We start from the raw sequence: 21,995 nt of genomic DNA, 5'->3' as shown, positions 1-21,995 counted from the left end.
CCGGTCTGTCGTAACCATAATAACTTATGAACTATAATCAACATAACCTTGGGGGCGAACGTTACTCGTCCGTTCGTCCAAACTTTGCAACCATGCATAGATAGGAACTAGGTCAGCGCGTAGCCTAATGGGGTATGCGTGTATCCAAACCTCTGCTATGGCCATCCCTGTCTTACCACTCGCATGCGGCGCGCCGCGCAAAGCACCTTTGGCAGGACCCATTAGATCGGCAGCACTCCATTACCACCACAAGCCCTCTACGCATGCATGTGCGCCCACCACCCTAGGCCCCAGTGAGGACTGCAGACTCATATGTAACCTGCCATGCGTGTCAGTCAGACAAATGCACACACATAGTGACCCCGCTATATCCCCCCCGCTTATTTAGCAACCCCTCATGGCCCACAGTGCAGTACTTGCGTGTGTGAACGTCCGCACCGTCCATTACAGCAGCGGCGTCATCCTAGGATCTCATCTGCCGTTTGCGGAGTGACTACTGGCATGTGCAGCTCCTCAGAGCATTCAGATGACGGGGTTGACAGTCCGCTCGACACTCCAGTACGCTGTACGGGAGAGTCCAGGCGAGCCAGAGCACTCGGGGAGCCAAGCGTCGTGACCGCGTCCAACACGTTCTGGCGCTCCAGTCGTATCCTCTCCGGGCTGGGGGCCACCTGCCTGGGCGCTGCCTCTCGAGGCGCCTTCCGCCTCCGACGACGCCCACCTCCTCTGCCCGGAGTCATGTTGTCAGCCGGATCCCGTGGCCTCGACCCCGTCCATAGACCCGATTCTTCCAGCCAGTCCCATGCTTCCGCCGGCGTGTCGAAGAAGTGGGTTTTCCCTTTCGCAGCCACGCGCAGCCGGGCCGGGAACAGCAGCGAGTATGGCAGGTCCAGCTCGCGAAGTTGCCGCTTCACCGCCATGTAGTTGGTTCGACGGCGCTGCACCAGGGCGGTATAGTCCGGGAAAAGCATGATGCGGCTGCCATTGACCGACAGATTGTCGAGCTTCCGGGTTTCCCGCAACACCGCATCCCGGTCCCGGTAGTTGAGGAGTTTGAACAGAAATGGGCGCGGGTGCGCACCTGGCTTAGGTCTTTGGGCGGGCACCGGGGGAGCCCTCTCCACCGCGAATTGCTGTGAGAGTGTCCCTTGTGGTAAGAGGCCATGCAGCCAGCGCTCGACATACTGTTCAGGGTGTCTCCCTTCTTCCCCTTCCGGCAAGCCCACTACTCGAACGTTGTTGCGGCGTGATCGCCCTTCAGCATCTTCCGCCCTGTCCTCAAGGGCATGTATCCGTTCCATCATGTCCTGTAATGCGGCGGCGTGGCTGTGAGTGACCGGCTGGAGATCTTTAAGCACCTGCCCTTGCGCAGATACCGTCTCGGATAATTTGCGGTGATCCGCGTGCAGGAGTGTGAAGTCTGACGTGACTTTATCGATCCGGGCTTCCAGAGAGGTCCTGGTGTGCTCCAGCGCCGTCCCTAGCTTCTCCACCGCAGCGAGGACCGTGTCCATTTTGGCAGCGAGTGCCATGGTCGCACCCACTTCACTCGACTCTCTAGATTGTGCGGGGTCCGGGCCTCCAGCGCGCACCTGTCCCTGCTGCGTCTTGGCCCGCATACGGCCCATCACGAGCTGCTGCGCCGTGGGCATTCACATCCAGTGTCCAACGTAGAGTGGGGGAAGAACTGTTAGCCACTTGTGACAGCAGCCGACTCCCAACCACCCGTCACCTCCGGAGCGCAGGTCGTGGGTCCAGGTCCAGGCGGCGCGCCACACGACGCAGGGCGGCAAGTGCGGGTCCGGGCACCTCCCTTGGGTTCAGCACTCTCAGCATACAGCAGGGGTCGGGCGTGCGGCTGTGGCAAAGGGGATACTTCTCCCAGGTGCACTGCTGGGTGCCCTTCGCATCCAGGAGTTCCCGTGGCTCACCAAGGCTGCCGCTCTCCCATGCAACCAGCACCGCCCAGCCTTCACCTCATGCCTTCGGATGAGCCGCCTCTTCCTTCTACCTCCTCCTTGTGGAGCATGCAGGTTTCAGCGTTCCCCCGCACACTGTGTCGCTGCGCCCACGCCTTGTCAGTGCCGGCCTCCACAGGCACCCCACGGTACCCCCCGGGCTGTCTGTCCTTTCAATTCTGCCACGGATACCTCCTACGGGCCCATCTCACTGGTATCCGCTCCTCAGGGTACAAGTGCCAGGAGGGACGACTGTGCAGCCTCGACGGTCCCCTCAGTGCACAGGGACCCACCTCAACTCAGGCCCTGCTCGCCTCTACCACAGCCTCCTCGGCGCTGCACCCCATACCGATCGTCTTGCATCATCGCGAGTGGAGGGCTCTACTACCCCTCCAGGGCCGTCCTTGTTTCCCTCGCTGCGGGGCCAGCGCTTCAGGCCGCAGATCCCCAGTAGACTTGCGGGTCCTCTCGGGCCTCCCGCTTCCGCCTGGTGAACGGGCCCTTCGCTCGAGGCGTCCAGGGGGCTGCAAGCGGCGTCCTCACGGGAACCGCAACATCAGGCGCTCGCTCATCCGCACCGCTCGCCCCAGCGCGGTGACAGTTGTACAGAGTTCACCTCGCCCCGGTCCGCACTCACCAAGACCGCCCGCGTGGGCTCCTCCGATAGCGGGCGGGGAAGCACAGGGCACGTCTGCAGGGCGTCTGCAGTAGCAACTGCCGCGGCGGCTCCGGAGACCGCCGCCCGATAGGTGTCGCCGTCCCTTCACCTCGCACAGGCCGCGATCTTCCCTTCAAATATCGACGTCTCCGCTGCCTTGAAAGCCGCGAAGACAGGAGTCTCCCGGCCGTCGCTTCTCTTCCGCTGCTTGCCGCAACCGATTTTTTGCATCAACGGCACACTCCAAGGAAAATTGCTCGGATTTCTAGGGATTACTGGCCGGAGCACTACGGACTCGCGTCCGCCATGTCAGCTGGCTAGCCACGCCCGCGCTCACCACCTCCATGACTAATACCTGCAACACTGATGGGTCTTCTAGGGAATGTCCTAATGACTATCAAAGCAATACTTCACTCCAGAACTTGCCTAATAAATGCTCGGAAAAAAAATCAATCAGAATTGCACTGGCCTTTCGGGCACCTTTGCACTGCCATAAGGCTCTACTTGAAAGGGCCAGTGTGTGGGCTTCTTTAATTGATCCAGTGAGCTGTAGCAGAATCAAAGAAAGTGGCCCTCACACTTTCCCTTTCAAGTGCGCCCATCTGGCGGTGCCAGAGTGTCATAGTGTCCAACATACCAGTCTAACATTGGTCACGTGTTACCTAATGTGTTATGGACTTGAAAATTGCATTGCACGATTAGTTAAATGAGTTGCATGTCACCTGTGTTTCGGCTATTGAGCTGCGAACGCAGCCATGTGAGTTTTATGTGCCACACTTTACTGCTCAATGTATGTTATAAGCACAAAATATTATTAGTCAACAACCCGCATTCATGAATTTGCATTGCAACATTAATTCTGTCTAAATGGGCATGTTGCTGTGTATCTTGGTTACTGCCGTGCTCCTTTTTCAACTGGACAGACTATTTTGTAGTTGATTATTATAAGTGAGTACTGAATTGCATACTGCCCAGGACTGAAGCCTTGTAGCTCCCGCAGCAGTAAACTATGGTCCGTTTCGTTGTATTGTACATTATTTTACTGTTCACTAGGCATAGCTCTCAGCCTAGATCTTGCAATCATTATTCTCTAGCAAATGTATTTTTTGAATGGTCTCAAGTAGAAAACAAATAAGGGTCACTTAAGTGCTAAAATATGAGCTTTGGGAGTTGTGTTGCGCATTTTTGCACTAGGCCACATGCCAGGTGACGTGCATTCTATTGTACCGCTCGCTTCAAATAATTTCTCAATCACATATATCATCATACAGTTTAGTTCAAAACACTTTATTTGGTTACTGAAAACCATAAAAGTACCATAGAATAGATCACAATGCATTACATAAAACACATACGGTACACAGTAAAAACACATAGATTGCACAATAAAATTTCATAACCGTATCATCAATAAAATGGGCGATTTAAGAAAATTAGGGAGGGAATATGACAAAATTCACGAATTTCATAAAATCTTCGGTATGGTTAAAACAAAGAGGGTAATACATCATTACAATAAAAAATAGTTTAGTGATAAAGTATTAACATGGACTTTACAATATTCTTATATCATCATGGGGTGCCCGGTTTTTCTAAGTCTCGCTGCTGCGACAAGAAAGCTTGCAATATTAAAAATCTCCCATGGCTCATTAAGCTTTTGTAGGTACAGTAGAGCGAGTTTAACCGGAATAAAGCCTTTCCCTTTTAAGATTGGGACTAAAAACCTCCTGCCGATAGCGCAATAATAATCACAAAACATAATAAAGTGCATTGTGTCCTGTATCGAGAAATTATCACAGGGACCTAAATCACACGACCTGCTCCAGCCTTGTAAGTTTCCCAGAAAAAAATGAATTAAGTTAAAACGGAATCTTGTTAGAAGCAGGCGGTGAAATGGTTTAGTAACAATCCTCAGATAAGGTTCAATGTCTGGGATAGTTTTTAACAGGAAATGAGTTTTAACCGTAGGTTTCATTAATTCAGTCTCCTCCCTCTCTGCCTACATCTGATCCAATAAGTGTATTTTTACCCATGCCAAATCATCCTTAGTTACTTTATCCGGAGAATTGAATAGGTCTGGACGACCAAGCTCAGTTAAAATATTCTTGAATTAATTCAACCATGGTATTTTATTGGCTTTGTCCAGGGCGACACAATCCCTGATTATCTTATGGTTCAGCGTTAATTGGGGGTTAAGCCAGGTTTTAAGCCTGAAGAGCACCGGAGCCTGCCTCAACCTGTCTGTCACATAGCCAACCCCTAGTTCCTGGTGAATTGAAAAGGTAGGAGGGGATTGGTGTACAGACAGGAGGGAGTGTAAGAATTTATTTTCGGCTATTTGTATCTCCTCCATCGGTTTATATCCCCATATTGCCGAGCCATACAATGCATTCGCTATACATTTAGATTTATAGATATAAAGCATTGCATCCATCGGTTAACCCCCCAGTCACTGCGCAAAGCCATTCACAGCGGCCGTTGACCTAACCATCGCATTTGTTTTAACTTTCTGTTGAGGTGCCCAGAAACCCTTCTCATCGAAAAGTACTCCCAGATAAGTAAAAGAAGTCACGTAGTCAATTCTACAGTTTCACAAAAAAAGGTTTTAGTTTTTTGGGGTTTCCAACCCATAGTCATTACATGAGATTTGGCTATATTTATAGCTAAATACAGATATTTAACATTGGCCCCAAAGGAATTTAGAAGCCTTTGGAGCCCTATAGCTGTACGGGCCAATAGGACGGCATCATCCGCGTAGAGGAGCACCGGAATGAGCCTGTCCCCTACCCGAGGTATGTCCAGACTAGCCAATTCTAAACTTGCCCAGATTATTAGTATATAAAGTAAAAAGTAGTGGTGCTAAAATACATCCTTGGCGAACACCTCTGCCCGATGTAAAGTCTCTTGTGCATTTTCCTTCTTGGTTGACCCTCACTCTTGCGGTGATATCCCTGTGTAGGTCGTCCAAGAAGTAGAATAAACTAGGATCAATGCCCATATCTAACAGGATGTGCCAGAGTTTGGACCTATTTACCATGTCGAAAGCCGACGACAAATCCATAAAAGCCAGTTGAAGGGTCCCTGCTTTAGCTATAGTGTATTTACCTGCTAGTAAATATAAATTAAGACACTGGTCCATGGTACCCCTACCGCTTCTAAAACCATTTTGTAAATTAGATAAAATCTCATTTTCATTTAACCAATCTGTTAATTTCTTTAAAATCACTCTCCCTAAAACTTTCACTGCAGAGTTTATTAGTGAGATCGGCCTATAACCGCGAGGGACCCCTCTCTGTCCCTTAAAAAATCGGAATAATAGTAGAGGATGCCCATGATGGCGGAAAACCCTGACTGCTTGACACATTATAAATATTTGTCAGGATTTTAGTCCAGAAGTGTGGATTTTGTTTGTATAAATCCGCCGGGACGCCGTCTGGGCCGGGAGCCTTATTGCTACTCATTTGTATAATTGCCAATTCCACTTCTCCTTCATTAAGGACTATTTTATGGGAGCCCCTTCTTGAATCACAACTAATTGGCACTTCCTGGCTATTAGTGGCCTCATAGATAGCTTCAAAGTGACAAAGCCATTGGTCTTCCATGATGTTACATTCAACGGGGGTGTTCTCTGTCCCGCTAAAAAAAAGTTTGTTGACAATGGCCCAAAAGCTAGAGCTATCTTTTATCACCTCTACTGATAGCAGAGCAAACCATGCATCTTCTTTAATTTCCTTCTCACGTGTCGATAGAGCAAGCTTTTACTCTTTACGTAACCTAGCTATATTGGCGCGGTCTCGTGGAACCCTCTTTAGTTCTATTAACAATTTACGATGTGCTTCAGAGCAGTTCCTATCAAACCATTTTTGCCCTATAATGAGCCTCGGTTTTATCGGTACGGTCAGGTCCGATGCTACCTGTGCACAAATGCCTTCAAAGGCCAAAAAAAACTCCTGCCCCTCTTTGGCATTATCAAGACAGGTAGCAAACTTGTGCCCAACCCTCTCACAGAGATCCAAGAAAAAGAGGTCCAGGAGTACTTTTGCCCACTTCAACCTCCGTCCTTGGTCTGTTACTTTCAAACAGGATTCCCCCCCAGACTTTACCGGATTCCCCTTTAGGCCACATCCCCTATCCAATACCAGGATTACAGGATTATGGTCACTAAAGTGAGACCAACCGGCATTATAATGTATTACTTGGGGTAAAAAAATGGGGAAATAAAAATAGATTTACAAGCCCCTTGCGCCACTTTTGAGTCACTTTTCCCATGTTAAAAATGATGCAAAAGTAGCGCATTGGCCTTGTAAATCTAACCCAAAGTCTATAATAGTGTCACTCTCCCGTGCTTTAAAAGTAGGAATCCTCTCTTTGTGGTCAAATGAGCTCAGTTCAAAAAGATCTATGGTGGCCAGAAGCTCTTCCAAACACTCTCCCTGTTGTGTGTGTTCATAGTGTGGCATTGGGAGGTTGGCCAGCTCTAGAGGTTCTTTCCCCTGACAGCTCAGATTACACACATGAATATTAAAATTGCCCATAATTATAATAGAATAATACGTGGTTTGTTTTGAGCGGTACATTTCTAAAAAACATTTCAATTTGAGTAAATGTTCATTTGTGGAACTACTTTCACCTGAGTTATAAAAGTTTACAAACAACACTTTATTTGAGTTGTGGGCGGTATATTTGATTGCCAAACAGTTGAAAGAGCCCACATCCACCATTCTATGAGCCCCTGCCAAGTGAGAAGAGCATAAGGAGACCCCCTCTTGCCCTACCTGTTGGAGATGGTTGTGCAGGGACCCCATAGGATTATATCCGTCCACCCAAAAATTGTTGGCCGTATCCCAGGTCTCCTGTAACCCAACTATGTCATACTTTTTTAACAGACACAGCCACCTGGGATCTTCTTTTTTGCTCCTCAGACCCGCAATATTCCAATTAATAATGTTACAGTTAGAATTGTTACTCTCTTCTAGGCCCTGCCCTTTATCACCTTCACTGATGTTACTCTGACGACCAAGCGGTGTCAATGCGGTACAAAAGCGGTGTCAGTCAATCATTTTCATCTAGTTTAGACAAGGGGAGGAATCTATTTTGGCAGTGTAGGTTAATTTTTCCGGCATTACTCTCAAAGAACCCTGTTGACAACTTCGGGACACTAGATAAGCTTTGGTGAGACTTATCAGGGCAGATTACCCCCCTTGTATTGGCATGAATAATGGGACGGTTTCGGATATCCGAATGGGGCTGAGGCCCCTGGGTAATGACATCCATGGCATGTACCCCTTTAGGGGGTGAGTGAAAAAAACTCAGTGGCATTGCCCTGATCCCCCCCCCCCTGCCCCTCATAGGGACCGGCCCTAAATAATTTTCCTGCGATATCTGCACTGTCGAAATTAACGACAATGCAGTCGCCCTCAATTTGTTTATATTGTGGGCCAACCCACCCTACTTGTCTAGCCATTAAAATATGCTGAGAGACATTAAACCAGCTGGTGGTAGGAAGTTGATCACACCAGTATTTGGCTTTTCCGTAACAACTCCATAGTTGATTTCGGTTTATGCTCCATCAGTGGAGGAAACCCTGTAAGTATAGCAACTAAGGGGGTGGCTTCTGTGGGCAGATGAAGTCCACTACTATTACTCCTACGGGTAGCCCAATCGGACCCTTGGTATCTGTTCTGAGCCAGAGCCTTAGAATTTGGATAACAACCTCTAGATGGCTCAGTCATACGACCTGAATCTACCCCTGCCTGACTCCCTGTAGATACAGCATGATTATTAGGAGAGTTACAGTCTGGACTAGTCTTTGGTGGTATTTGATTTCCCTCCACCCGGCTATCCCAGCTATCCCGACTAACCCCTACGGGCCTAGTTTGTGCCTGATCAGTGGAATTACAGTTAGTGGTATCGCGTACCACTCTTGTGGCCCCTAAATGGGTCTCAAAACTATCCAGTTTGGCCTTAATCCCTTCCACGGCGTTAGCCAACGTAACAATGTCTTTTGCAATGGTCGAAAGAATGGGCTCTAACCGTGAGGTGAAAATGTCCGTCAACACTTTCTGCACCACTGTCTCAACCTGTAAATTAAAATCACCAGCCTGCTTGTGGGTCGCCTCGGTCGATAGAAGTCTAGGGGTGCCAGACCTTTTTTTCCCCTTCTTCTTTCCTGGGTTTACCCCTGGATTTGTCGATAGGGCCTTCCGCCTAGATTCCTCCCCTTTAAGGGTTTCCTCATTCGTCGCGCCATTCCCCCTTGCTGGGCCAGCACTGGGTAATCTGCAACCCCCCCCGTTCCCTGATCAATAATCTGTACTCTAGGTTCCAGGGGGACAGGGTTTTTCTGTGTGCTATCAGTAGCAGTAATATTTATGCTCCCAGATATTTCTTGGCTGAGACCCAGCTCGACCTCTACATTCTGTATTTCCTTATTCAGAGCCCCCACCGCTGAGGTCAAATATGAAATAATGGAGGCGGAGTGCCTCGGCATTTTCACTCTTGCACTTCCCTGCTCCTGACTACAAGGGGTTTTGCGCTTACCCATGGTGACTTTTTGTAGCTGATGACGTTAGGGGGCTGGCCCGGCCCGGTCTCCTTTGGGCTCTGACGGGCGCAGGTGGGCCTGCCTTGGCCTGGGCTTCACCCGCGCGGCCCGGGCACGCCTGCACGCGTCCCGTGCTGCGGTAGTGAGTGGGTGATTTTAAGCGCCTCAAGGTGCGATGATAGCGTTGGTGGCCCTTCCTGTCGCAGAGGCTCCTGGGAACTGGAGTCCTCTTCGCCCCCGTCTGCTTGACAGAAGCGTCCCGTGCTACAGGAGTGAGTGGGTGATTTTAAGCGCCTCCAGGCACGATGATAGCGTTGGCGGCTCTTCCTGCCGCAGAGGCTCCTGGGAACTGGAGTCCTCCTCGCCCCGGTCTGCTTGACAGAAGCGTCCCCAACTCCAACTCAAAGTGTGTACTAATTTGCAAAGTAATTTCTGGCTGCGGCCTGATGTGGAGTTTAGGAAGATCTTGGAGAAGTACTCCATTCCTCTTGAAGAAAGCGCTCACTGGCCAAGTGGGAGGACCCGAAGTGCTTTGATATGCCTGAGGAGACGTAGGGGGTGTCTTGAACACGTGCAAGTACACGTTGTAAGGGGTCTTTTTCAAGGCCTGGATAAGGTTTTGTCTGTATTCGGGGTCAATACACCACAAGGATCCCTTTCCAATACTAGCTCAGTTCCAGTTTGACATCCCCGTTTTTTTGGTTATGGCATCTGCTGTTGTAAAGTACTTCTCACGAGAGGTAACTGCATTAGGCAGTTGAACTGGTCATTCCCGGCAGCACTGGGTGCGTGAGCTATAGAGCCGTTGGTTTCAGAGGCAGCTCTCTGGCTACTGGAGTTGGGAAAGAAAGCGAGAGAAAGTTCACATGGCACACATACGGATTTTAAAACTAAACAAAAGGGAGGGGGTGCGCCCCCTACAGAGTTGGGGGGAGCTCGTACGAAAAGAGATTGGAGCTAAGGTGAGAAAGGAACCCATCTAGAACTGAATTAAAATCATCAAACCGTATTTTGTTGACCATCATGCTGTTGGGCATTGTATTTTAAAGGTATTTTTAGATCTACAATATGCCAATTATTTGGGGTATTGTTTTGTTCCTTTCTAGAACTAGACACAAAGCACGGCTCCAAAGAAGGGTGCCCTGACGTTGATTTGTTGGTCCAATTCAAAAGTACTATTGAAAAGCATTGGACTGGGTGATGACTACTTGAGCATCACAGGAAGAAACATATATATATTTCTCTAATTGCTTGCAAAAATTTAAACAAAATCACGGCCATACCTATCTGTAGGAAAATGTCTCTGATTGTATGCCCGCCCCCATTTTTGTGGCCTGATGGTGCTGTGTGTTTTTTACTCTGCACTGGGACTCTGCTAACCAGGACCCAGCCCATGTGCTCTGAGCCCTAAAACACGTCGAAATGAGCTATTCTTCTTATTGGCATATTATACATACCTATACGTCTCTAGAATCTGGAACAAAGTGTAACATGGGCCTGTTAGTTAAAAGTCACTAGTGAACTGCAGCACCCATTTTGCCTCCCACTACAGAGACTGTGCAGAAATGACTGTAGGCGTACAACTGTAGTCTGTCTGTGTAGTTTTCAAACTGAAAATTCGCCCAGCCAAAATAAAACATTTTGACAGGCCTAAACCCTCCTTTTATATATTATTAAGTCAACCCTAAGTAGGCACTCCTGCCTATAATGCAGAGTGAATGGTATTTAAAAATAGGGCATGTCAATGTTTAATGTTAAACATGTCCATACAATGACAAGAACCCAGAGGTTATTATTAGAAACTGGGTTTCTGGTTGGAAGAGATACGTACCCTGTCCTAGCAGGAACCACAATCCAAGCCAGGGTAAGTCATAAATAAAGCCTAAATTAACCTGTGTTTACCCTCTGGTAACTTGGAACAGAGCAGTCAGGCTTAACTTAAGTGGGAATGTGTAAAGTATTTGGGTACCACTACAAACAGTAAAACGGTGAAAACATCACACATAAAGATTCCATACCAGGGTAGAAGAATAGAACCTAATTTCATAAATAAGCAAGACCAAAATTAGAACTTGAAATTTGAATACTTAAAGAATAAACTGTAAAATAGTGCTTAGAAGCAATAAGCGCCTATTTGGGATATCTGTCACGCTTTACCAGGGCTTTACCAGGGCAAAGTCAAAAGTTCAGGCCAACTGCAATCGAGCGATGGATATAGGGACACACTTGAGCTTGCTGAACAAAAGTACATTGATCCTGGTTTGCATTGACATCGAGGAAGATTGGGGGTGCTGCCAAGGAGATGCATTGGTTCTGATCCCTTAACAGAGGGAGATGCCTCGGTTTTCCCCACACAAAGGCAGCGATGTGTCGGTTCTGAAGGCGCTGGTTCCAAATGTGATGCACCAGTTCTGCACCTGTACCAGAGAGGAATGTGCTGGTTCATAGGCGATATGCCAGGTCCCCTCCACACGACGACGAGGATGAGCCGGTTTTGATCCATGGAGAGGCGAAGATACGCAGGATCCAATGAGGATGCGAGAGTTGGCTGAAGAAGCACCTTAGGCCTCACTTACAAGGGGCCAGGATGGAGTGGCACCACTTGGCAGGTCAGACTCTTAGATGGCAGAGTCCAGGTGCAGATTCAGGTAAGATGGAAGTCTTTTATATTCCTGAGAATTTGAATCAGGAGGCAAGAAATCAAGCCCTTGTAGTCACTCTGGATTCAAGTTATGCAGGTCCAGTCCTTCTCACCCAGGAAGGGGAGCAGCAGGCAGCAGGACAGCCCCACAAGGCAGGATTCCAGCAAAGCAATAGTCCAGCAGAGTGGCAGTCCTTCAGCAGCTCAGCAGTTTGTCTTCCTGGAAAGTCTACACAGGTCCAGAAGTGTACTTGAGTGGTGGTGTCAGACGTCCTGTACTTTTAAATTGTGTGACTAGAGACACAGGCTTGAAAATTCTATCTCTTGACAATTTGCAATTGCACTTAAAAGATGTGATACGGTAAACTTAATGTTATGCTATGAGGGAGACAGGCCTTGCAGAAGTGAAAAACGAATTTGGGAGTTTTTCACTACCAGGGCATGTCAAACTTAAGAGTAGATGTCCTGCTATTGAACTACAGTGCACCCTGCCCTCTGGGTTGCTCAGGGCCTATCTTGGGGGTGATGTATATGTTTAAAAAGGAAAGGCTTAGGTCTGGGAAGAGGTTTATCTTGCCAGGTCGAAATGGCAGTGTAGCTGCACATACAGGCTCTGCAATGGTAGACCTGATACATGGTTAGAGGCCTACTTAAGTGTGTGGCACCATGATACGACGCCACCCACCCGCTGGGGCACATAACAGGAGGACCGGAACCTTAGGGACATAGCTGGGGACGGGTCCAGTGCCCGGTCCCCAGTAAATACAGCGGCCGCATTTAGATAGACCCCCATTCTGCTTTTAGCAACAAGGGCTGTTTCTGATCTCCCCCTTTGCACAATAGGCCCCTGGCTACAATTGCCGTCCCTGCGCCACAGTGGCCCACACAATTTGGCTGATATTGCTTGATGGCTTATTCCGCTGCTGAACTGAACCCCACTGGCAGCATTTTAATGCGCCATGGTCCGTAAAGATCCCAAACAACCGATCTAACAATTTGCGAAATCCAGTGGCGCACAGGGAGGTACTGACACTAATATGGCTGAGGGTGGCCTGCAATCTGCCACAGTAGGGCCTTTGTCAACTAGTCCAGATGCGCTGATGGTAGAGCTAAGGGCAGGCTTCAAGGCGTTAGATGGGCGCTTTGATGTCCTTGAAAAGCGGCTGGTCAATATGGGCACCAGATTAGATGGTCATGAATGCTGCTTAGATATTGCGAAGGGAGGGTTTCCCTTTTGGAGGATGGGGCTGCACAATCCTTCAAGCGGCTGGATCGGATGGAGAAGATTTAAAAATCAGTTGCCATGAAAAATGAGGACTTAGAGGCCAGGAGCAGGCGCAACAATATATGCATTTTGAGCGTTACTGGGTCAACAAATACTGGCCGCATAGACACCTTTGTTGAAACCCTGCTTGTGGCCCTCTTTGGTCAGGATGCCTTTACTACCACCTTCCTAATGGAGAGAGCGCACCCTATGCTTTGGCCTGAATCAATTCCTGGCGCTCCACCCCGTCCTATACTAGCTCGCCTCCTGAATTACCGTGACAGAGACACGGCGCTTCGCTTGGCCCGTGAGGCGGGCTCACTAACTTGGCAAGGATCAACAATTACTTTATTCCCAGACTTTACTGCCATGGTCCAGGAGGCGCGGAGGAAGTTCACTGGGGTGAAGGCCACTCTCTGAAATCTGGGACTCAGGTACGGAATGATCTACCCGGCACGTTTGCCGGTAGATGTTGCTGGCAGAATCAGAATATTTGACTCGCTCACGGAAGTGCAAGAATTCTTCCGTACTTAAAAGGTTCTGTAAACGCACGGTACGGTACCACTCCAGGGGCTTCTCCACCGCACAGTGGCTCGGTGGCCAGTGTGGAACTTATTTCGACAAAGTAACTTTAATCCGCATTCATGCTGTAATCTGCCAGTGACCATTGATAATGTTCAAATGTTTGGTAAATTTGATTAGTTTGCTTTGTAGCGCTTTGCAATGTTGAGTAGTTGGCAGGGCGTTGCCTCCACCAAAGTGTGTATCACAGTATATTGATTTATTGCTTAGAATGTATGATGTTTCACCTTGCTTTTCAGGGTTGGGTATAATTTCTACTGCATTCCACCTATTGCTCATTGGGGTGTCTCCATGGGGTTGGGGTAGCAGGGTTGAGTGGGGGGTGTTGGGGGGGGTTGTTAATTGGGGAAGTTTAATTTTATACTCATCTACAGTCCCTCAACATTTCTGTTTTATTGCTCCATTGTCTACGAATACAGATTGGTTTCCACCTTAGGTTATGGCGTGAGGGATCAGATGTCCTACCTCTCTAATGTTACACTGCTTGGATGTATGTCGTTACAACGCACACTTTTACAACGCATGCACTTACAACGCATTTTTTACAACGCAACATCCATTACAACGCATTCCATTACATAGCATGACACTACAACGCATTTTTAAAAACTACCTTTACAACACATTCCATTACATCGCATACTACCTTTACAACGCATACCATTACAACGCATAATATTAAATTGCATTTAAGGTAAGTATTAGATAGTAAAGGGGTAAAAATTACTTTTCTAACTCCAGGGGGTGCAACAGTAAGGTAAGTGTTGGATAGTATAGGGGTAAAAATTACTATTCTAACTCCAGGGGGTGCAACAGTAGGGAAAGTTTTTGATAGTATAGGGGTAAAAATTACTATTCTAACTCCAGGGGGTGCAACAGTAGGGTAAGTGTTGGATAGTATAGGGGTAAAAATTACTATTCTAACTCCAGGGGGTGCAACAGTAGGGTAAGTGTTGGATAGTATAGGGGTAAAAATTGCTATTCTAACTCCAGGGGGTGCAACAGTAGGGTAAGTGTTGGATAGTATAGGGGTAAAAAGTACTATTCTAACTCCAGGGGGTGCAACAGTAGGGAAAGTGTTGGATAGTATAGGGGTGAAAATTACTATTCTAACTCCAGGGGGTGCAACAGTAGGGTAAGTGTTGGATAGTATAGGGGTAAAAATTACTATTCTAACTCCAGGGGGTGCAACAGTAGGGTAAGTGTTGGATAGTATAGGGGTAAAAATTACTATTCTAACTCCAGGGGGTGCAACAGTAGGGTAAGTGTTGGATAGTATAGGGGTAAAAATTACTATTCTAACTCCAGGGGGTGCAACAGTAGGGTAAGTGTTGGATAGTATAGGGGTAAAAATTACTATTCTAACTCCAGGGGGTGCAACAGTAGGGTAAGTGTTGGATAGTGTAGTGTAATATTATGCGTTGTAATGGTATGCGTTGTAAAGGTAGTATGCGATGTAATGGAATGCGTTGTAAAGGTAGTTTTTAAAAATGCGTTGTAGTGTCATGCTATGTAATGGAATGCGTTGTAATGGATGTTGCGTTGTAAAACATGCGTTGTAAGTGTAGTGCGTTGTAAAAGTTGCGTTGTAAATGTTGTTCCCCCACTGCTTACGTGGAATGTAAACAGGTGTTAAATTACTTACTGAGGCATCATGTGTATATAGCATTCCTGCAGGAAATGCATTTACCCAAGTCCACGACAACTCGCTTTGCATGCTCCTTGGGCCCCCACAGGTATTTTGCCAATCAAAGTACTTATGCACGAGGAACTGCTGTCCTTATACATAAGCGATTGGCCTTCTGTCTCTCGGAGGTTCGCACAGATGCAGAGGGTAGCTACATCACGGTAGTGGGATGGCTCATGGGGCGCCGGATAGCGTTCATTTGCCTTTATGCGCCAAATGTAGATGACCCGGATTTTTTTCATTCCTTACATCCCCACATCCTATAATTAGATGCGGATTACATTGCCATGGGGGAAGATTTTCATTTTTGATTGAGCGCGACAGTACCTCTACATCTCCAGATACAAAGCCTTGTGCGTGCTGCGCCTTGGCCAAGCTCCCTGAGACGTTTGGCCTTGTTGATGTGTGGCGTAGCTGTAGGCCACGGGACTTGGTGTATACGCATTATTCTGCCCACCATGATACCTGGAAGAGACTTGACCTCTGGCTGGTGACCCCAAATCTGGCTGCTTGGTATAATAACACCCTACACCTCCCTAGGTCTCTCTCCGATCATTCCCCCATAACACTTTCACTTGCGGTCCCTAGGCCAGAGTGCTGCGAACAGCAATGGCGATTCCCTAGCCATGCCTTGCAAGATGAGCTTTCAGAACTTCATGAGGCCATTATAGAATATTTTGACATCAATAAAGGATCTGTACAATCCTGGACTACCCTCTGGGAGGCTTTTAAACCATATGCGCGAGGGGGTCTGCATTTCTAAACATGCCGGGTGTTGTGTGACCTGAGGCGTACTCTATCTGACATCGAGAAGAGACTGGCTGAGCTGGATCAGCAACAGCAGGTGGGTCATGGTGCGTCTCAACAGGGCAGACGGTTGACGCTTTTACATGAGTTTAAGGAGGCGGCCGAGCGCGAGGCGCACTTTCTCAGCAAATACGCCATAGCACCCAGGTATGGAGAGGGAGGCAGGCCGGGCCCCACATTGGCCTGACTGTTGCGACCATCGGTCGGTAATTCCTACATAGCAAGCTTGCGATCATCACAAGGGGAGATTCTGACAGGCACTTCTGATATTCAGAACAAGTTTCTTGATTATTACACACAACTATATACTATGCGTGTGGTCTATACCGGTACTCACCGAGATGCTTATCTGGAGGAAGTGACAATGGTTTGGCTGGAAAAAGCCATGCAGCAATTTCTGGAGGAACCGTTCTCCTCGTAGGAGCTGATCAGCGCTATCGACGCTATGAATGGTTCGACTGCCGCGGGTTTGTTCGGGTTCAGGGGCTACTTCTACAAAGCCTATAAGGATATATTGGCTCCTTACCTCATAGAAGTATAGAATGAGGCACTTGAAAGGAAAGGACTTCCCCCCACTCTACGAGAGGCGGTGATCGTTCTCCTACCCAAGCCTGGCAAGGACTCGCTTTTATGTGGATCGTACAAGCCACTTTCTCTCCTAAATTTGGATTATAAAATCCTTGCTAAAATGATAGCGATGTAACTTGCACTATTGTCAGACCGCATTATTTCCCCGGTACAGTCGGGCTTTGTGCCTCGAAGGTTTGCTGCCCTAAATCTCCGCACCCTCTTTGCCACTATTACTAGAATGGACCCCATCCTCCCAGCTGCCGCTATGTTACTAGATACTGAAAAGGCCTTCGATTCCTTTGAATGGTCATTTTTCCTGCCAGTAATGAGGAAGCTGGGGATGCCGAAGGGGTTTATTGAGCTGGTCTCACTGATATACACCTGTCCCACGGCCAGGCTGAGACTTAATGGAACCTTGTCCTCTCAATTTATGTTAACACGGGGTACCAGACAGGGTTGTCTGCTTTCGCCACTGTTGTTTACTATCGCTTTGGAAACATTGGTTCGACAGTTTCAGGAAAGACACCTGCACAGAGGCCTGCAGTTTATGACTGGTTCTCTTTTAGTCTCCTTATATGCGGATGATTTTATACTTTATGTCCGTCATCCCCAAGAAAATCTGGAACCGCTAATATGAGAAATGATCAGGTTTGGTGAATATTCGGGACAAGGCATAAACTGGGGCAAATCGGAAATTTTTCCTCTCACGACCAGTACAACTAGGTGGGATTGTGAATTCCTGTTGAAATGGTGCGCCGACACCACCAGATATTTGGGGATCCAAATACATATTGAGGCTGCTCAAGTGGTGATGCTTAATTATGGTCCGGCCATGCATACCCTGGAACACCAGGTATAATGTTGAATTAAGCTTCCCCTATCACTAGGGGGGAGGGTGGCGATTATAAAAATGGTTGTTCTCCCTAAATTTTTATATCTGTTTCAAAACATACCCATTCCCTTGCCCAATTGTTTTTTCAGTACACTCCGCACACACCTTATCCGGCTGGTTTGGGGGGGAAGAGAGCCAGAGTCATCTGGGACACCTTGACACTACCATACGATAGAGGTGGGCTTGGGATTCCTAATTTTAAGATTTATTATTTGACAGCGCAGTGTAGCTATGCGCACTCGTGGTATCATCCAGATGCACGAATCCCATATTTAAAGTTAGAAGCAAACCTAGTAATCCCGACCCCATTAAAGACAAACCTACCCAAAGGGTTCCCAAGAGACCCAAAAGACATACAAACAGTGTCCACTACTAGCTGGGCATGGAGGAAACTCGCATGGCTGACAGGTGGCCACAAGTTATATTCCTCTGCGCTCCTCTTGCTTAATAATCCTTGGCTACCTGCCACCGAAAAGAAACTAGTTCAACGCACTCTAGCTAAATATTCACTGGACACTTGTGGTGAGTTATTCCCAAATGGACACATTTTTCATTGCTCAGAGGATACTAGATTTAGTGAAGCCTCATTTATGGATCGCTTCCTACTTAATAGGCTCCGTTGCTCACTTCAGTCCTTGTTACTGGAGTTCTTTCTTGAGCCGGAGTCATTCACACACTTGACTCTGGTAATCTTTGATGCTGGGGGGAGCATTGAATTTCCAAGTTATATAGGACCTGCAACTAATGCCCACCAGGGATGTCAAAATTCACGAGATCTGGGAATGTGACTTGGGACATCCCATAGAAGACTCCCATTGGTGCTTCTGCTGTACCCAAATAAAAGAAGTCTCTCTAAATAGCCACCACAAGTTGATTCATTTTAAATTTTTACGGAGAGCCTCTATGTCTGCCGCCAAACTTAATTTGATTGACCCATCTAGGCCGCCTAACTGCCCCAAATGCAAGGCACATCATGCTGACTTTGTCCACATGACCTGGAATTGTGATAAGATTAGAGAGTTTTGGAGATAAGTATATGTAATCTTCTCTAGGATGACGCATCTGGACCTTCTCCCTACATCAGAAGTGGCCCTACTAGGATATGTTCAGAACATTACCAAAGTATTGTGCCGTTACACTTCTCTTGCGGTATTACTGGCTAAGCAAGAGATCGCATTGCATTGGGGAGATACATTTACGCCCACCGTCAAAGCATGGCTGAACAGTCTTGTTTATTGTAATACTAATGGGGAGTTGTTTGCATCTACACTACCTGTAACATCGCGGCCCAAATACTTCTGGGGGTCCTTAAAGGACTATTTACAGGAATTAGGGTCTACTTCCTCTCAACCTCCTCCTGGAGTTGTCCTGACCGGAGCAGGCTGATTCCGTCCCCCTGCGTAGACATCCAAAATGGAATATTGTAAAGGAGCCAAATGATACTTAGATAGCTCCTAAATTGCTGGATCGTAATGCCGCTATATTTATGTGTACACTGACTGGTAATTTAATATTGATTTATAATGTATCTATTTTCGATGTATGTCCTATTAAGCAATGTTTGTAATTTTCCGCAGGCAACAGATTCATTATCCAAATTGTGGTAAACTGTAGATGAAAGAAAAATGTTAAATAAAGTTTTGTTATTTTAAATGACCCTCCTCTCAGTCCCTTCCCCACCCCACTGCAGGGATACCAGGGAAATAGGGTGGAAGACGAGCTGCCCATAGGCCTGAGTTACCCTACACACCTGGCTACAGTGCAACCTCATAAGTAGTCAACCATTTATAAATGTCTTCTTCCACCACATAACAGGGCACCAAATCCTCGGGTAGACCAACTCTTTTGTTTCCATCAGGTACTGCATGTACCATCACTGATGGAATCTGCTCGTCTGGCCTTGATATCAAGCTCTTTCAGGCTCGGTTCCTGAGCCAGTAGAAGTTTCTTCTCTGCTAAAGCTCTGTCTGCTTTATTCTTCTTTGCCTCCATTTTAGCCTTTTTCTCCTCGGGCTCCATTTATAATTTGGCCATCTGCAGCTTGAATTCTCTCTCCTCCCTCCTCACCCTCAAGTCCTCTGGGGATAAGCCAGGGGAGACAGTGCTTCCTGCTCACAGGGAGCTCAAATTCAAGGATTTCACCTTCAGCTACTGCAGGTGGTTCCTCAGAAGCGCCATTCTCAGGCTCCCCTGATTCATCATTCTCCTTCGAGCGGGGTTTTCCCCAGGCCCTCGGCACCTTTTGAAATCTCACCGTCTTGGTGGCAATCCAGGCAGGAAGTCCCATCTCCTTGCAAAATAATTTAAGCTGAGCCACTGTGTAGGTTTCCAAGTTGGCCAGCTCAAAGTCTATGATTCCATTTGCAGGGCCAGCAGCCAGAGAAATGATTTTTAGGGGGAAAAAACTGTCAATCAGTGGGAATTAAAAGAAGATAAATTTGAAATTGTCTTGCATGTGTAGTGTAAGTTACTGAATGGTACTGCACAAACACAAGTACTATCCTCAACACTGATCACCAATGTTAGAAATTGGAATTCTGGTTGGCAGAGGCATTCACCCTCTCCAAGCAGGAACCACAATCCTAGTCAGGGTAAGTCACAAGCACACCCTAAATTAACCTGTGCTCACCCTCTGGTAGCTTGGCACAAAGCAGTCAGGCTTAACATAAGAGGCAATGTGTAAAGTATTTGTGCAACACTTCAAACAGTAAAACAGTGAAAACACCACACAAAAAGATTGCATACCAGGTTAGAAAAATAGAACTTAGTTTAATAAATAAAACAAGATCAAAATGACAAAAACTATAAGTAAAACTACAGGTTTGAACTTTTAAAGAATAAACTGTAAAAAAAGAAGTGCTTACAAGCAATAAGCACCTATTGGGATATCTGATCATGCTAGACTGATGCAAAGTCAAAGGTTCTGGCCAACCATTATGGAGTACAGGCTGTATACAGGGACTCACTTGGGCCAGCTGAACAAAAGTACCTCGATCCTGGTTTGCCTTGATGTCGAGGAAGATTCGGGGTGCAGCTGAGCCAATGAGTCAGCTAATCAACCCACAACAGTGGGAGATTCATCAGTTTTCCACACACAAAAGCGGCGATGCATCAGTTCTGATAGCGATGCACTGGTTCTAAATGTAATGTGTCAGTTGTGCTTCTGTAGCAGAGGATACGTCGATTCTGAGAGCAATGCGCTGGCTCTGAAGGCGATTTGCTGGGTCCCCTCCACGTAATGACAAGGATGCACTGGTTCCTATCCATGCACCTCCTCTGGCCCCTGCAACAGAAAAGATGCGCCAGATCTACTGAGGATGTGTGGGTTGGCTGAAGAAGCACCTTATGCCTCAATTCCTGTTACAGTTTGTTGTAACAATCATGCTCAGACTCAATTAGAAGAATCCTGACTAGATACAGATACTCGTTTTGAGGATTAAGTGTGAGGATTAAGTGTGTTTGATCATGGTCATGATAAAATGTTTTATCTGTTTATATTTTATTGCAGTTTATTATATTTTTTCTTTTAATGACTTTGCCAATGCTTGTTAGAAATGAGATGTCAAGAGTCACGCTACTTTTTGTTCAGGCAGTCTCATGTTAACAGACACGTTCCCTAAACACGTTTTCGTATGAACAACAGGTTCATTATCACGTTGTTAAACATGCCCCGTGTTCGGCAGTTGAAGGTCACGTTCATTGCAGCTGCGTTCAAGGCAAATATCGTGCACGTGTAACTCTGCTTCCTCCCTGTGCCAGCCCCACCCTCCAGCAACCTATTTAAACCCCAGACAAGCGAGTAGTCATGCTTGCGCTTGTTGATTCCTCACTTACCTGACGGCAGAGATTCAAGCTCCCACGTCCAAGATCCTGTCATCGCTTCTGCATTCGAGGTTCCTGTCCGCTCTTTAAGTCCTTCCCTCGTCGTCCTGGAAACTCCTCACACGTTCTTCCGGAGTTGCAGATAAAGCAGCCCATGCTTCAAAAAGGGAAACAAATCAGAGAAAAGATCGAACAGTGAGTGATTGGCTGACAATGTAAAGACGAACAGTAAGTGTGTTTACATTTTATTTGCGCATTAAAACAAAAGCTCAAGGTCAAGCTTGCATAGACAATAAATAAACACGCTACGAGCAGGAAAAGACTTAGCTTAATTCCTTCTTGTACATTCAGCTTTTGCACTGCAATCTCCACCGTGAAGACTCTGTGAACAGAAAAGAATTGACTTAAAAAAGAAGCATAAATATTTTGAGCATCTACAGACAGTTCTTTTTAGTAAGTGTTCTATGCTGGGACAAATCGCCAATTCTTCTATTCTTAAGAAAATAATCATAACAAGACATTTGAATTTTGTTTTTATTATCATTGCAGAATCATAATATGTTTAAAGGT

The 21,995-nt window shown here is 47.0% G+C and overlaps 1 long non-coding RNA gene across 1 annotated transcript in view; it reads right to left on the bottom strand.

Annotated features, from left to right (window-relative positions):
• The window catches only part of LOC146805358 (uncharacterized), a 135,932-nt gene extending 114,426 nt beyond the window's left edge, over nucleotides 1-21,506 (bottom strand). The window contains exon 1 of the long non-coding RNA XR_014967830.1: nucleotides 21,438-21,506. This is a non-coding gene — a long non-coding RNA (uncharacterized LOC146805358). The remainder of the gene's footprint in view (nucleotides 1-21,437) is intronic.
• Between the last annotated feature and the right edge of the window lie 489 nt (nucleotides 21,507-21,995).

This window comes from Triturus cristatus, chromosome 8 (genome assembly GCF_964204655.1).
Source record: "Triturus cristatus chromosome 8, aTriCri1.1, whole genome shotgun sequence".
NCBI lineage: Eukaryota > Metazoa > Chordata > Amphibia > Caudata > Salamandridae > Triturus > Triturus cristatus.
Note: the sequence above shows the minus strand (reverse complement) of the source record. Positions and strands in the feature narration are given on the sequence as shown.